Source organism: Sinocyclocheilus rhinocerous, unplaced genomic scaffold (genome assembly GCF_001515625.1).
Source record: "Sinocyclocheilus rhinocerous isolate Xijiao unplaced genomic scaffold, SAMN03320098_v1.1 scaffold1406, whole genome shotgun sequence".
Lineage (NCBI taxonomy): Eukaryota > Metazoa > Chordata > Actinopteri > Cypriniformes > Cyprinidae > Sinocyclocheilus > Sinocyclocheilus rhinocerous.
This window is the reverse complement of record NW_015647095.1, coordinates 450,890-465,597: the sequence shown is the minus strand read 5'-3', so window position 1 is coordinate 465,597 and position 14,708 is coordinate 450,890. Positions and strand designations below refer to the sequence as shown.

The window sequence follows — 14,708 nt, the reverse complement described above, 5'->3', positions numbered from 1 at the left end:
ACTATATTCACTGAATGTAATAAAAAAAATCGAGAATCGAATCGAGAGCTTGCGAACCGAAATCGAATCGAATCGGGACATCTGAATCGATACCCAGCCCTAGTTACACCATTGTGTTTTCCATATGTGGAGAAAATGACACTGAAACGGTTTCATAACCTATTGAGCAGGCACTTTGGAACTTCTGAATCACCTAAAATGCCCAAACATGCTGTCTAGATATGCAGCTCAATAGATTTTAAAACACAGTCACAGTGCGTCACACTAAATACTGGCGTGTTAATCAATGCACAAGAGCTCCAAAAGGTTACACACTTCAACACCCTTCATAATTATGTACAGTATCTCAATCACATCAGATGTATGAATTACTCGTCCTCTTCGGAGCATTAATAATGTTAAGTATTCATATTCAAATATGTTGCCTTGTTCCTGAACCAAGACGAGATAAATGTGTATATACAACCCTCTACGGACACCTTGGCAACTGAATCGCCATTAGCTAGTAAATTTTTTTGTTTACTCGCCAGACTGAAATACTATACTACTGGGTTCATGAATATTAATCAGGTTGTGTGCGTTTGCTCGAACTGATTCGCTGAAATCAAAACAGGGACGATAATAGGTGAGCACCAGCCAATGAGATTGTCGTTTGCGCATTAGTTCCGCCTACTACAGGAAAACCCGGCAGTTCTTAAAAGCTGAAGAATTCCAAAGGAACTCTGTTATTTTTACAGGAAAATACAAGAAAGTATATCGTTTACATGTAGCGCATCAATTCTGCATGTTATGTAAGACTCTCGCTCGCTCTTTGCGCGTGTGAAAGAAAGCGACGGCGAGTCATGCGCCTACACACTAGAGTTTACGTTACGTCAAATACACAAACACAGGTGCGCCGCGCATCCATTCAAATGAACTGAAAAATATCACAGATCGCTTGATGGAGAGTGAAACTCTGAAGCGCTCAGTCAGAGTGTTCTGTGAGTGAAAATATATCTGTGCTAGTCATATACTCAGCCTCCAACTCACACACTGGCGAGTAAAATCTGAGAATTTATTAGCCATTGGCTAATATTAGACATAAAAAATATATCTGTGCTAGTCATATCCTCAGCCTCCAACTCACACACTGGCGAGTAAAATCTGAGAATTTATTAGCCATTGGCTAATATTAGACATCATTTAGTCGCCCAGAGTGAAGATTTAGTCGCATATGCGAGTGATTTACTCGCAATGTAGAGGGTTGATATATGTGTGTTTACATTCAAGAGCGGAAGATGTGGTCTGAGGTGACCGGGTTTCAACGTAACTTTTCAATCTAGCCACCCTGTCTGTGTACACGGTGTTGGGTCTATTGCACTTAAGTGTTCATCACTAAATGCTATCTAGAAGGCACTGGAGGAAACCGGCCCATTACAGGTAAAAATGAAAGAAAAATCATTGTGCTATGATTGATGGGCCCATTCCCTCAGAGATAAGCCACTGTTTCACTCTCAAGAACTGCATCTGACACAATTCTTCTCACCGCCATATGGGTTATTATATGTAATTCTCTCAAAATTACACTTTTATATTCCAAAATATATAAATAAATAAAGTGGCATCAACAAGCAGAGGACAAGGGCATGTAGTGTCTGGGAGAGGAGAGAGAGACACAAATGTACTTTTAATTAATTGTTTGTTTTTACCTTAATACCAAGCGATGTGACGAGAATAAGAAAAATCCGTGGCTTTAATAAGATGCCTAACTGACCTTGAGAAGTCTGAAGTTCTCTGTTTGTTGGAGTCAGGGGATGAACTGCCATAATAAAACTGCTACTAATTCATCTATAATCTCTTATCCAAACACAAAGAAAGACGACTAGAAAAAGCAAAAGAGCAATTCTAAACTTCATCTTGAAGAAGGACCTCCTGCTGTATGGAACCACTACATTTAAGTGGAGGTATTGCTGTCAGGTTGGCATCATTAGAACAAACTACAGCTGCTTTGCGCATCACAAATACAGGAGACTAGCTTTATTTACCTCACATCAGCCTCCTTTTTGTTACTAAAAGCAATGGCCTAAAACAACATCTAAAAGACATGAAACATACATGTTGTAGAACCACCATTCTGATTAATTTTTTACGTGTGCTATTCACATGCCAGCAAGTGATCAAATTAAGACTAAGCAACAAGCATTGTTAATATAGGTTCCTACCTCTACTGACCAATGAATTTCTATAATTTTTCCAGTCATTCCTGATTAGTAATTTATAGATATAAATGATTACACTTTAATTGTACAAATGTCTTCAGTAGCCAAAAAACAGCCCGAGACTTCAATGCAGCACAAGGTCCCTAACCATAAACAGATAAATAATTTATAGCCCAAAAAAATGTATATTCACTACAAAAATTCATGAATTGGTAATGATAGTTCCAGACCTGAAAATCACAATTTTAAAATTCCTTGACATTTCCACTTTTTCTATGACCGTGGGAATCCTGTAATACAGAAACTTCAATGTAGAAATCAATGTAGTCTTCAAAGTAATATTTGTCAAACTGTCTATATTCAAAGCCTGACCACAATTTTTACTGAATAAAAGATCTGAGCATATTATATTTTTATTATTTAATCAAAATAAAAAGTCAAGAACTTACTTTAAAAACATAAAATAAAATAAATAAATAAATAAGTCAAACTAGCACATCAATATTTCTTCAAATTTAAGCCCAGATAAGAATATACAGAGCCGTTTGTCTCTATTTGGGCTCCAGACTGGCAAAGCAGGTTTAATCAAATGTTACTTCAGAGGACTGTCACTGACAGTGAGTGACACATTTATCCCGTCTGTTATGCAAGCCAAGCTGCCTGTGCAAAGCCCAATTTCACCAAAGAATGAAAAAAGAAGAATCTTTCTAGGTTTCTAGGGGTTTTTTTCTCCTCTGTTCAAAGTTCCAGGAAACTAATTTCCTTGACAGACAAGCGCTCCATAATAGATGGAACACTTCCCACACATTAAAAGAATGAAGTTCCAAAACAACAAAGACAGGAGCCGTTTTAAACATCCAATCTCATATTTCAAATTGTCACACTGCAAAACACTCTCATCAAAGGCCATTGATTTTCCATTCTAGAGCAAATGATGATTAAGGCAAATCAGGCCTTTGTTTCATAGCTCAGAGTCTTCATTTCTGAATTTAGTGGCACTCTGGGTATTTCCTACAATAAGGCTGCTGAGAGTATAAAAAGAGGTCTTGCAAGAAACATCTGATGCCTCTGTCACTACAAAAAGAGCAATGTATGAATGTATTTTTCAACAGCAGCATATAATGCAGATATATACACACAAATAATAATAGTAGTAATAATATATAGTATAGTATATAACATTATATATCATCTGGGTTGAGCTCTAATGCCTGGGAATCTCAGGATTGGTTTGTTACTGCCAGAGTAAGAACATTTAAACTACATTTAAACATGTTGCTGTTCTGCCCTCCAGGCTGCGTGACCTTAAGAGCTAATGCTACAAGACCACAGGACACCAGGTTGCACATACAACATCTTCTACAGACTTCAATTATTGCAGGTCTCCCCTTTAGCCCACCTTCCTTTGTGGCTAATTACACTTCTTTAATAAAGCTGCCTACAGACCCTGGATTAGCCTTTGAGCGGCGAACCGCCTGCAGTCTCCTTGTCCTTCAGAGGAGCCCGGAAGCAAAGAAGCTCCACACGGATGAGCTCCATCCCAAGAGTTCACACGAGCTCCGTGGCCCCTATCGTCATGCTTGTTCTCTGAACTTTCTACTGAAATCAAGCCGTCAGATTTTGCTGTATAACCAAAATAAAAAATAAATTTGCTTCACAATTTAAATACGCAAGACCAATTGCTTTGATGAATGGGGGTCACAGTGTTACAGCTGCTTGTACTAATTGCACTGTTTTATGAGTTATTACTCTCTAATTCCTCTTCCAAAGTTACGTTAATGCCGCCCTAAGTATATCTCATATACGGCTGAGTAATGAGAGCAAGACTTTCATGCTCATTGTAATCATTCGTTTGCTGCAATCATTTCCTACATTGCTTGCAATATGGGTATTTTATTCGTAGATCTGTCTTTTTTATGGGGAACAGGGTGATTTATACTTCAGCAAATAACCATTAGATAAACATATTATATTTGAACAGGTCACTTAAACCATACGAACATTCTAGAGACAATAAGAACTGTATCAACATCAGATGATAATTATTAGTTATCAATGAAATCAGCACTAGTCGAATGTTACGATTAGACAATGTGACAACACTACACCAATCGACTTCATTGTGTTTAAACCAAGCCCAAAAAGAATCTGTAGACTTCACACTTTTTTTTTTTTGAGGAAAATCTGGATAATTCTGTGGATTGAAAAAAGTAAAAGAAGTTCAAAAGATCTGACAGTATTACACTCTTATTGGTAGCTGAAAGCATTTTCATATTAAAAATATTTAATAAAAGCACAAGTAAAGTGAAACCTTGTGAAGTTTTGCTGTTACAATTATCCTTTTTCTGCAGAGTTCTGCAAAATCAGATTAGGGTGGGCCTGGTTTAAAACCAAATGTTGTAAAGTTTAGATGTATTTTTGCATTCCATAAACTCTTTATAACTTTGTAAAACTTTAACTTTATAAAAAATTGTGGGGGGAAAAAATCGCTTTTGTGAACTCTAGCAAAAATATCAACATTATTCCAAAGATACTAGGCTTTCAGGAATATGGCAGCTTTGTTATTTCTGTCATAGTGATTTAGTCAAGATCCAGTGCTGTAATGTTGCCGTCAAAACTCTATAGCATTTGTTGTGCTAATCTAGCCTACAAAAAGGGAAAAATGGAGAAGCATAGCTGTGTGGCACAGCAAGGTTCCAGTTTTCAGAGGACAGAAGCACAGCTTGTTTGGTGTACAAGTTCTCTCGATGGACAGATGGGAGGACAGCAAAGCAGTTTTCTAGTCTATGTCCTAGTGCTCTTTTAAAAATAAAATAAAATATAATACAATACAAAACAATAAGCAGCAAATAATAGTGTGAACTAATTTCAATCCAGTGTTTGAGAACAAAGTCACATGATCCAAAACTGACCATGAGTGCTGTGAAATATCACCAGCCCAGCTCATTGTCATTCCTGTTTCGCTCCAAACACACGTCTCAATTCTTTTCTCAGACAGTGATTGTCTTTTCTATTAAGAGACTCCTGTAGATATTTTTTCCTTAATCCTATCAACTAATGTGAAGCTGCTGATCCATGACTGTCTTGAAGGTTATCTTGTGTGTGATTCACACCCAAGGGTATCTATTATTTACATGGTAGTCCACCCTGTGAGGGAGGTGCACACAAACAGCCAAAATTTCCAGTCTATCGGTGAGCATCCATATCAGATAACATGCCTCACTGGCTCAGGGAGGACATGGAGCAGAAATTCGCATCCCCTCCCTATATAACAGATTATCATCCTTAACAGCCGAGAAAAGATATTTGCAGTTTAAATCAGAGGTTTGCTGCCGTAACGCCTGAGGGAGCCGTTTTTCGAGACCGTTGTTTGTCAACAAACAAGAAAATGCCTTTGAAAGCTATGTTTCAAGCAACAACATTTGTAACAGGAAACCCTAAGGACATTTTCTCTCTGAAGTGCAGCACTTGTATGTAAGTGGAAAGAAATTTCAAACAATAATGCAGGACTTATTTCCAGACATAATATCCTGTGGTTCGACAGCCCACCATTCATAACGGTGCTTTCTACCAAAAAAAAAAAACCTAAAGAACATTCACTTGTTGCATTAGCATCTTTTACCTTCCTCTAATTACGGAGACATTAAGCTTATTTGCAGGATTAATAACAACGTACGCTTCACTGGAGTCAAAGGCCAGGTATTAAAAAGCACTAATATTTACGGAGAGACTCAGAGACCCCGCAGCAAATGTGTTGATAAGCACCTCCGACAATAACACCTCACTCCATCCACACAATCAAACATCAGTTCACACATCATTTGTGCCTATGTGTTACACAGAATAATCTACAGGCTTTGCCAGACCCTTTGGCCTTGATGGGAACGTGTGAAAAAAGCGCAGCAATTACGTCGGCTTTTAGCAGCACCGGCCCATTTAATAGGAGTGTGATGGTGACATTTATAGAGGTATGGAGTTCTGCCTCTTTTGTGAGCTTGTTCTAATCTACACAGTATTGGCAGCTTGGCTCACTCATTCAAAAAGTCAGCATGTCAAACAGGCAGCGGGAAAACATGATGTGTTAACAGGTTGTGGAGAAACTAGAACATCGCGTTCTTCATGGCTCACTTCACCGTGAAGTCCCAGCACACAATTACACAGGTCAACAAAATGAAAGCCTTTATAGAATAATTATTCAATACTGTCAATCAAATAGCAGTACTGGTCACTCAAATAACAAATTACTCTGTAATGGACTTTTGTATAAAAAAAATAAAATTTAAAAATTTAAAAAAATTTAAAGTCTGTCTTGGGTCATTTCCCAATCACGCTCTCTTTCTCAGCCTATTTTCCTGTCTGCTTTCTTCAGTCCTATAAAATAAAGGCAAAAAGCCCAATTATAAAAAGGTCTATATAAATAAAATTGTCTTTGAAAGAAACTTTTTTAATATAGAAGTTGCTTCTGTAACTAAATATATAAATAAATAAATCCTTAAATCTTGAGTACTCATGGATCCAGAACCAACCACAAAGCGTATAACAAACTAGTGAGAAGAGACATCAAACAGCTTTAGATTAAAAGTCTTCTAAATGTACTAAATGCGGAGGCGGGCAAACAATAAATAAATTCATTAACGAACATAAATAAATGAATTAATAAACACCCTAGTCAGATGTTTATATAAAAATCTAAACAGCACTTAAGATACATTATGCATCACAATGTTCTTTTGTGCATGCTCATATTTCTGCAGATTTCCAGGTGTTCCTTTGGAGTTTGGAGATAGCCGGCTTTGATCAGAATATCAGAACAATTCTGTCTTTCATCTCAGGGAGCAAAGTTTAGTTGAGGGGGAATTTTGGCTCAAGGTTTAGCCCAGACCTTGGCACGTCCTAGCTGTGTATTTCTTATTCAAGCCCACTCAATCCTCTCTTGTCGGGTATTTGGTATCTACTACATCAATCTCCTGTTAATTCCCCACTGCATATATCTTGCTTGAAGAAGTATTGGCTGCTACCGTCGTGCTCAAGAAGTGATAATGAAAGAGACAAACAGGAATAAGGGACATAACACTCGTAAAGAGCATCTCTGAATTTTCGGCTTACGACTGCTCCCAAGCAAGTGCTGATTTAAAGTAGGTGAGGGAAAACATTGGGGATTTTTTCCTAGGTATGTCAAGCACATCACGCCTTCCATAAATGTCTCATGTGAAGGCCACAGGCTCTTGTTTATTATTACAGTATACATACTCAAACAATAAACCAAGCCCTGTCAAAAATTTAAAAAAAGAGAACAGAATCACTGTGGTATTTTTTACATACCAATTTAAAAAGCAGAAGGAAGTCTTCAGGTGCTAGTTTTTACTCTAGGAGAGCCAGAACAAAAAAAAAAATCCATAGTTTGCTGCAGTAAATGAAAGCAATTTCTTTTGCCGACTATGCATGCGCTGATCTCCTGTGTTGATTCAAGAGGTTATAACTCCAGGGCCCATGTCCACAGACAACAGCAAAGGAAGAGCAAAATTACAGAGGTAAACACAAAGGAAGCAATGTTTGTTTCCTCTCCAGATGAGATCTACGATTAGAAAAGAGTTTCTGTTATTCATGCCACATCTGCAACTTCAATCCATCAAAATCAGCCAAAACTCATGGCCAGCTTTGATGAGGGGAACTCTGGGAATGAAGAGGAGCAAAGAAAAAGTATGGGCTGAGCTGAAAAACTAAATTATTTAACCTCAGAGACAAACTGATAAATTGCTGCACCGCAGGTCAATATATTACAAGGACCTGTTGACCACACTGGTGGTAGGATTTATAATGTGCTGGGCAAGATAAAGGCCATTGATTGCCTCTCGCAAGGTCACACACAGGCGGTTTTCATCTCCCAGTGTCTCTATCGGTGACAATTTTCTGGAAATGTTTGAGAAATTTCTGCAATTTGGTTAATCAAATTCAGAAACTGCTGGAGCTGCAAACAGAGGGAGGAATATTTCCAGCCACTTGACAGGAAAATAAACTTGCAGCACAAACTGGTTCTGGGGCAGAAAATGGTCTGATTTTACATGATTCATGCGAGTCAGAGAAAACGTAACAAGCAATCAGTGGGACAAATGAAACACTGACCCTTATGCAAGAGCCACGGATACAGAGAGAATCAAGGATCTACAAATAGTGCAAATTACAGCCTTCTGTGATCTGAGTTGTATGCTGTTTATCAAATATAGCATTCATTACTCTCCATTTAAATCTCTCGTTTTTGGAAAGCTGATCATTACTACAATTTCAGAGAATACAAACTCGAGTAGCGACAGACACGCATATCTACATGCACACTAGAGATCAAAGATCTGTCTGCGAATGCTGAAATGATGGGTAAAGACTAGACATAGAGCGGGCACAATAGTTCACCCAAAATTGAAAATGTCATCATTGACTTACACTCAAATCATTCCAAAGTCGTATTACATGCTTTTAAAATTTGAAGAATGTACTGACCACTATTTTTCATATAATAAAAAAAGTCTTCTAAAGCCGATTGATTTGTTTAACAAACAGGGTAAAACTAAAGGTAGTTATTGTAGTTAGTTGATGGTAGATTAAATCTAGTTAGATTGATTGTAGTTAGACTGATTGATTGTAATTAGTTAGTTACTCAGTCAGTCAGTCATTTGGGAGCTTGACATTGATCAGAATTTCAACTTCTGTGTTTCAATAAAGAAAATAACAGGTTTGAAATGACATGAGGGTGAATAAACGATAGAATTTTCATTTTTAGCTTAACTCTTTAAGGTCCTGGAGCACATCTCTTCTGTAAAGATTTATTTTCAGTATTTAGCAAACAAATAGTAAAAGTAACACCAAAGTATGGGTAGCCTATTTAAAAACTGTACATCTATCCCAGTCTCCCTTTCATCTGTGTTAAATTAAACATGATGTCTATCTTGACTAAGGTTTGTGATATTTCATTTCAGACTCAGAATGTTAAAAAAAAAAAAAAACAGAAAAAAAGAGTGAAAGAATGGATTAATGGTTTATCAACCACATCTAATGAAGATTTGTGTGTGGATGCCGGTGTGCTTTAGCTGATTCATCTCTCAAGACAACACCAAAGGAGAGGGAGAGAGATTTACAGCCTCATCACATTTGTAATTAAAGAGTGTTTTTTTCTATCTGTGGTGAGAAAGCTCTCCTAAGCAGGCAAATTCTGAACTCTAAAAAAATTAGCATTTTTATTGTAACTTGCGCTGTACAAATGAAAATTTGACAAAAGTCCAAACTGAAAAAGTAATTCACTCCAGCATATAACTAGGCTAATATAACTGTCACACTTCTGAAGTTGGTTACATAATTAGATTCAGTGATATGGTCAAAGAGGGGGCAAAGTGAGACTCAACAACATCACACTGTCCATTGCCAATCTGGGCTGTACTAAAATGATTAATCGCATAATGTCTCTACATAGCCATGGGACAAAAATAACTTTAATACACACATCTCTGTTGTGAACAATAGTGTGGGCCCTCATAAATGAATGGCCACTAATTATGTTTCTTCACCGATTTGAAACATCTAATTACTGTAAGAGAAGCCGTAAATAAAACAATAGCATTTCAGAAGCTGATAGCAGCACAGAGGAATGCTGGACAGGCGTGATAAGTAAAAAATCTATTTACAATAATTAACAGTATGCCTCAGTCATTTATTTTAGGAAAAACACTGCAAGCTCATTATGTAAGCTACAAGCTCATGCATACAAAAACACAAAATACTTAATCCCACGGCATAGCATACAACACGTTAATGACAATAAAATGTATGTGAAAAATATGCAAGCAAAGAGAAAAGAGCTGTTTTTTGTGTGTTACCGTGCTTTTTGAATGTATGCATATCAGCGTATCTTCAGCACAGTGGTCTTGGAGAGGGAGACACACCGAGTGGACTACTAACTAGCTCCTTTCATTTTTAAAAAATTGCCAAGGCTTTCTGAGAGTTTGCTAATTATGTAAACATGACTTAGAGAAATGTTCAGCAGCAGAGGGAGCAGAGAGCTATCGCAGCCCTGCATTACCTCATCAACAGATATTTCAAAAGAGGAAAGCTCGGCGGAATTTCAATGGAACCTCAAGGTTTCGCTAAAGGACAGGCTGCAAGGAGAAAAGGGGTTAGGAGAGGGCACGTTTTAATGAACTACCCGAACACACCCCGTCGACACCTCAACCTTTCTGGCTTCGGCGGCAGAGCATGTGCTTGTGAATCTTGCCAATGATACAGAGTGTCCTGAGTCCCAGCAATGCCGGATTACCAAACCTATTCCACAGTCCGCTGTGCAGTCTCTATTTTCTTGGACAGACAAGAGACAGGACAGAAATGCAATTTTTTGTAGCCTTTCTCTCTGAGATACACATCTATCACATGGTCCAAGGTGGAAGTGAAACACAAACAGAAATCCGAGGCCTCAAACTCACAGCTAAGCATTTACAAATCGGAGCTATTTCCTGGTTGAGTGGGTCACTTCTGGATTCATTTAAATGTGAAGAAGGTCCTGTGTTCAGGACTGATACACACAATAACTTATACACGCTGCAACTGTGTACCTCTGGCTACGGGGGCTGTGTGTTCGCATCCAAAATTCGGCTCATTCAAACGGAAGGAGCATTCATAGTCTAATTAGATTTCAGCAAGAAAATCTGTATGTAAGGTGATTAAGAAGCATGGAGGCATGCTTCCCCATCTGAATAATTACTTCATTCATCAAAACAGATTTCAGGTTTAAAAAATTGTGAATAAGGTCACGTGCTGGAATAAACCAAAAGAAACATTGGTGATTTTAACTGGTGATTTAATTCCCTTCATCAGTTCTTATGAGAGTAAGTAATGTCTTAAAGGATTAGTTCATCCAAATATGAAAATTTTTTAATTATTTACTCACCCTCATGTCATTCCAAACTTGAATTTGTATGAATTTCTTTCTTCTAAATAGCACAATATGAAAAATTAACAATGGACTGGTTGCTCTTTTCCATGCAATTACAATGCATGTTATGGTACTATTGATGTGCTAAATTTAAAGTCTTCTGAAACCATACGGAAGATTTGAGTGACAAACAGGACACAATAAGTTCATTCAACGATAATCGTCACCTCCACCTACAGAGACCTGTAAACCATTGTAACTGGATCACTGAGTAAGTTGAATCTGAACCTGTCAATTTTTTTTCTCTGTGGAACATAAAAGATGATATTTTGAGAAATGTCCCAAGTGTAAAGTATTCTCCAGCGTCTCCTCGTCCCTCGTGTGTGTGCACCCGTGACAGTGTGTGTGTGTGCTCATGCTTCATACAATGGAATGGTCACCAATACTGTTTGGTTACCAACATTCTTTTATGTTCTGCAGAAGAAATAAATACAGGTTTAGAACAACATCAAGGTGAGTAAATGATGACAGACCTTTAAGTTGTGGGTTAATTAAATTCTACCTAAATTCTACAAATCTATAGTATAATGGCTTGGAATATAATTAACCACTTTTATGATACTTTTACGGTGCTTTTTCATAATGACAGTTTCATTCCTCTTTAATTATAATAAAAGAGTGGCCAGAATATTCTTCAATAACTCACCATTCTGTTATACAGAAGAAACAGAGTGAGTTTGTAACAAACTGAAGAGGACTAAAAATGTTTGAAAAATGACTTTAATTTTTGGGTGAACTGTACCTTTAAATGTGCAATGACCCCCTCCTGGGTATGTGAAGATGTCTGACACCTTCGATCATCTGCAATCAGACTACAATTAGAGCAGGGACATACTGTGAGAGTAAGTAGCAATCACTATGCTCTTTCATCCCATATAGCATGAGTAGCAACTGGTGGTATTAATGATTATGGCCATGTCAGCCTTTTTAGCCTGGCATTTACTGACATATGGATCTATGGTGGACACTGGCCAACATCTAGCAGTGTAGGACAAAAACTCAAGTGCCGACCTTCATGAAGGACACCTGTCACGGGACTTCAACACTCTGACCAATGTGGCAGAAGTAACATTTAAGAGCATAAAAACGATGAAGAGCGACCTTTCATATTGTGATTTAATGGAATGCTGGAAGCAGTAAAGGTCAGGCAGTGTCATCCATTGCTGTCCGCAGACAGCTCTACAAGTAGCATGAGGTCTAATGATATATGAATCCATAGATCAAAGGCTTCCTTACCCCAATAATCTTAGTACCTTGCTGAAGAGCAGATGAATTTCTGCAGGCATAAGCTGCTAAGTTGTAACGTGAAGATTCTGAAAGATCTTAAGTGTTTTGCGAGAGAACATGTGTTAGGAGATCCTAAACCTAAAGTGTGAAGAGTGGACAGAGGCATAGCGCTCACAGCAGGAGAAATATCTTTGTTTTGCAATCCACCTATTTTAATACAAAACAGGGATAATGTGATCTGGCAAATATCATGTTACCTTGGCAAAACCCCTGCAGATTTTGACACCAGTACAATGTTTAACTTAGACTTTAATGACAGTCCAGTTAGCAGCAAGTCCAGGGAGTCCTGCTGTGCTGCCAAGACTCATGTTCTTGGTCGACAAACCTTGTGTAATGCTTCACACTTATGCAATGAATGCTTGCGACCTGTTGTCACGACTCTAGGAGAGGGATTTTGCCAACAGGGGAGAAGTGCATTTGTCAGCGCTTAGTGCCGCTTTGAATTTGTAAAAATGATTACCTGCGACGACACAAAAAGGATAGATAAATGCAAATGCATATATCATGGTTCAAAACAAATGAGTGCATAGGAAGAAAGGAAATCAGTATAATGATGGGCTGACGCGAGTGTGAGCAGAGGGAGTGCAGAAAAGGAGTGGAAAAGAGAGAGCGAGAAAGACAAGAAGGCCTGCTGTGTCCAGGGATGTCCGTTAGATGGAGCTGCAGATGGGCAGGAATCCAAAGGAAGAGAGTCCCAGCCTGCTGGCTCTTCGTTCTCAAGGACCTTTAAAGATCAAAGACCAGCACATAACAAGAAAGAGAAAAAGAGGAGGGATCCTGTGAAGCAGAAGAGCTCGCGTGCCCTTCTACTGATTAAGCTAGAACTTCCCACCTACTGATCTGAACGAAAAGCACCAGGATGTGGGAGTCTATCGAAGTCTCTGTGAATCACCTCTGCAGTTGGCATCCTCTTTCTCCATACTGATGGAGCACAGTTCCGTCTAATGTGCTTTCTGTGAAACAACTAAATGAAGACAGGCCTATCCCTACTAAGATAGGCAGATGGGGTCATTTCCATTGGTTAAAAAAAAGGATTGTACTACCTGACACACAGCAGCTGACCAGGATGAAGTACAAAATAATGCACGTGACCAAACCTGAGGGACATAAGAACCAGGACACTAATAAAGCTGAGTTAGCCTTGATACACTGCAGCTCTACGAGGTCAAGAGAGAAAAGAAAGAAAAAAACAACAATAATGGTCAATGTCCTTCACAAATAAACTCACAAGAGCATTAAGAGAATAAAGTACACACATCTGCATTAATCTTGGAACTTTGAGAAGTAAATAAGAGCAACCAAATTACATTGTACATTAAATTTTAAACAATACGTTATTAGACCCTCCCAGTGATATTGTATTCATAAATGAAGGGCGGTTTTATGTGTACGCCATCTTCCAGGCAGCTCTTGGCAGTGTTGTATAGTCTTGTCTGTGAGAGGAAACCGCTAGCTTCAATAATTAATCCTGTACAAGATCCATCAATCACTGCATCTCTGAGAGTCAGGGAGACAGATACCAATCCTATTTATTTCAAGTGGGGTGAGCGGCAGGGGTATGGATTACCGGGATATGCGTGCTAGGCTGGCAGACTCCATGAAATGGAATAATACATCAGGCTTCAGTGTGTGCACCTCAGTTCCCCTGCCATTTGATCCAGAGAGCTGAGAACACAATGGCATTTACTTTCAAACTCTTGTAAATATTAGCTGCACAACAATGCACTGAGACAAGCATGCAAATAAGCTCAATATACAGGGGCGCGGGAACATGTTTTCAGTTGGGGGTGCTGTGTGTGTCCGTGTTGGGTGAAGGGGGGGGGGCTGGTTAATTAATCATGTTTATAAAGATAAACATGGGTTTATTATAGCCCACTTACAATTTACATTTCAGAGATCATTACAAATAAATTATTAAATGCTAAAACTGAATAAATTTAAATGAACAAACTTGGCGTTGCATTTGCAACCATGTGAAAACAGGGGGTGCTGCAGCCCCCTCAGCACCCCTACTTCCCGCATCCCTGTCAATATAACAGCACTCTTGTTCCTTTTGCCTTGTAAAAATTAAAAAATACTAAGTCCTTCACAATGCAAAAAGCCAGGCATAGTATTTCAAAACTAAAGGTAGAAATCCATTTCTCCACCCCTGAATAACTTTGCACCTCACTGAACACATGAGGGAGAGGGAAGAAAGATGGAAGATAAGAGGAATGGGAGGGGAGGAGAGGAGAGAAAAGAAAGGAGGA

At 38.4% G+C, this 14,708-nt stretch overlaps 1 protein-coding gene and 1 long non-coding RNA gene across 7 annotated transcripts in view; both read right to left on the bottom strand.

The window, feature by feature from the left end:
* LOC107708820 (calmodulin-binding transcription activator 1-like) overlaps nucleotides 1-14,708 on the bottom strand; it is a 390,706-nt gene that overhangs the window by 337,286 nt on the left and 38,712 nt on the right. The window lies entirely within an intron of this gene.
* On the bottom strand, nucleotides 6,494-14,273 carry LOC107708821 (uncharacterized). Its single transcript, XR_001636415.1, has 3 exons — nucleotides 14,217-14,273; nucleotides 9,329-9,331; nucleotides 6,494-6,506 (listed from the first exon to the last, which is right to left on the bottom strand). It is a non-coding gene; the product is annotated as an uncharacterized LOC107708821 (long non-coding RNA).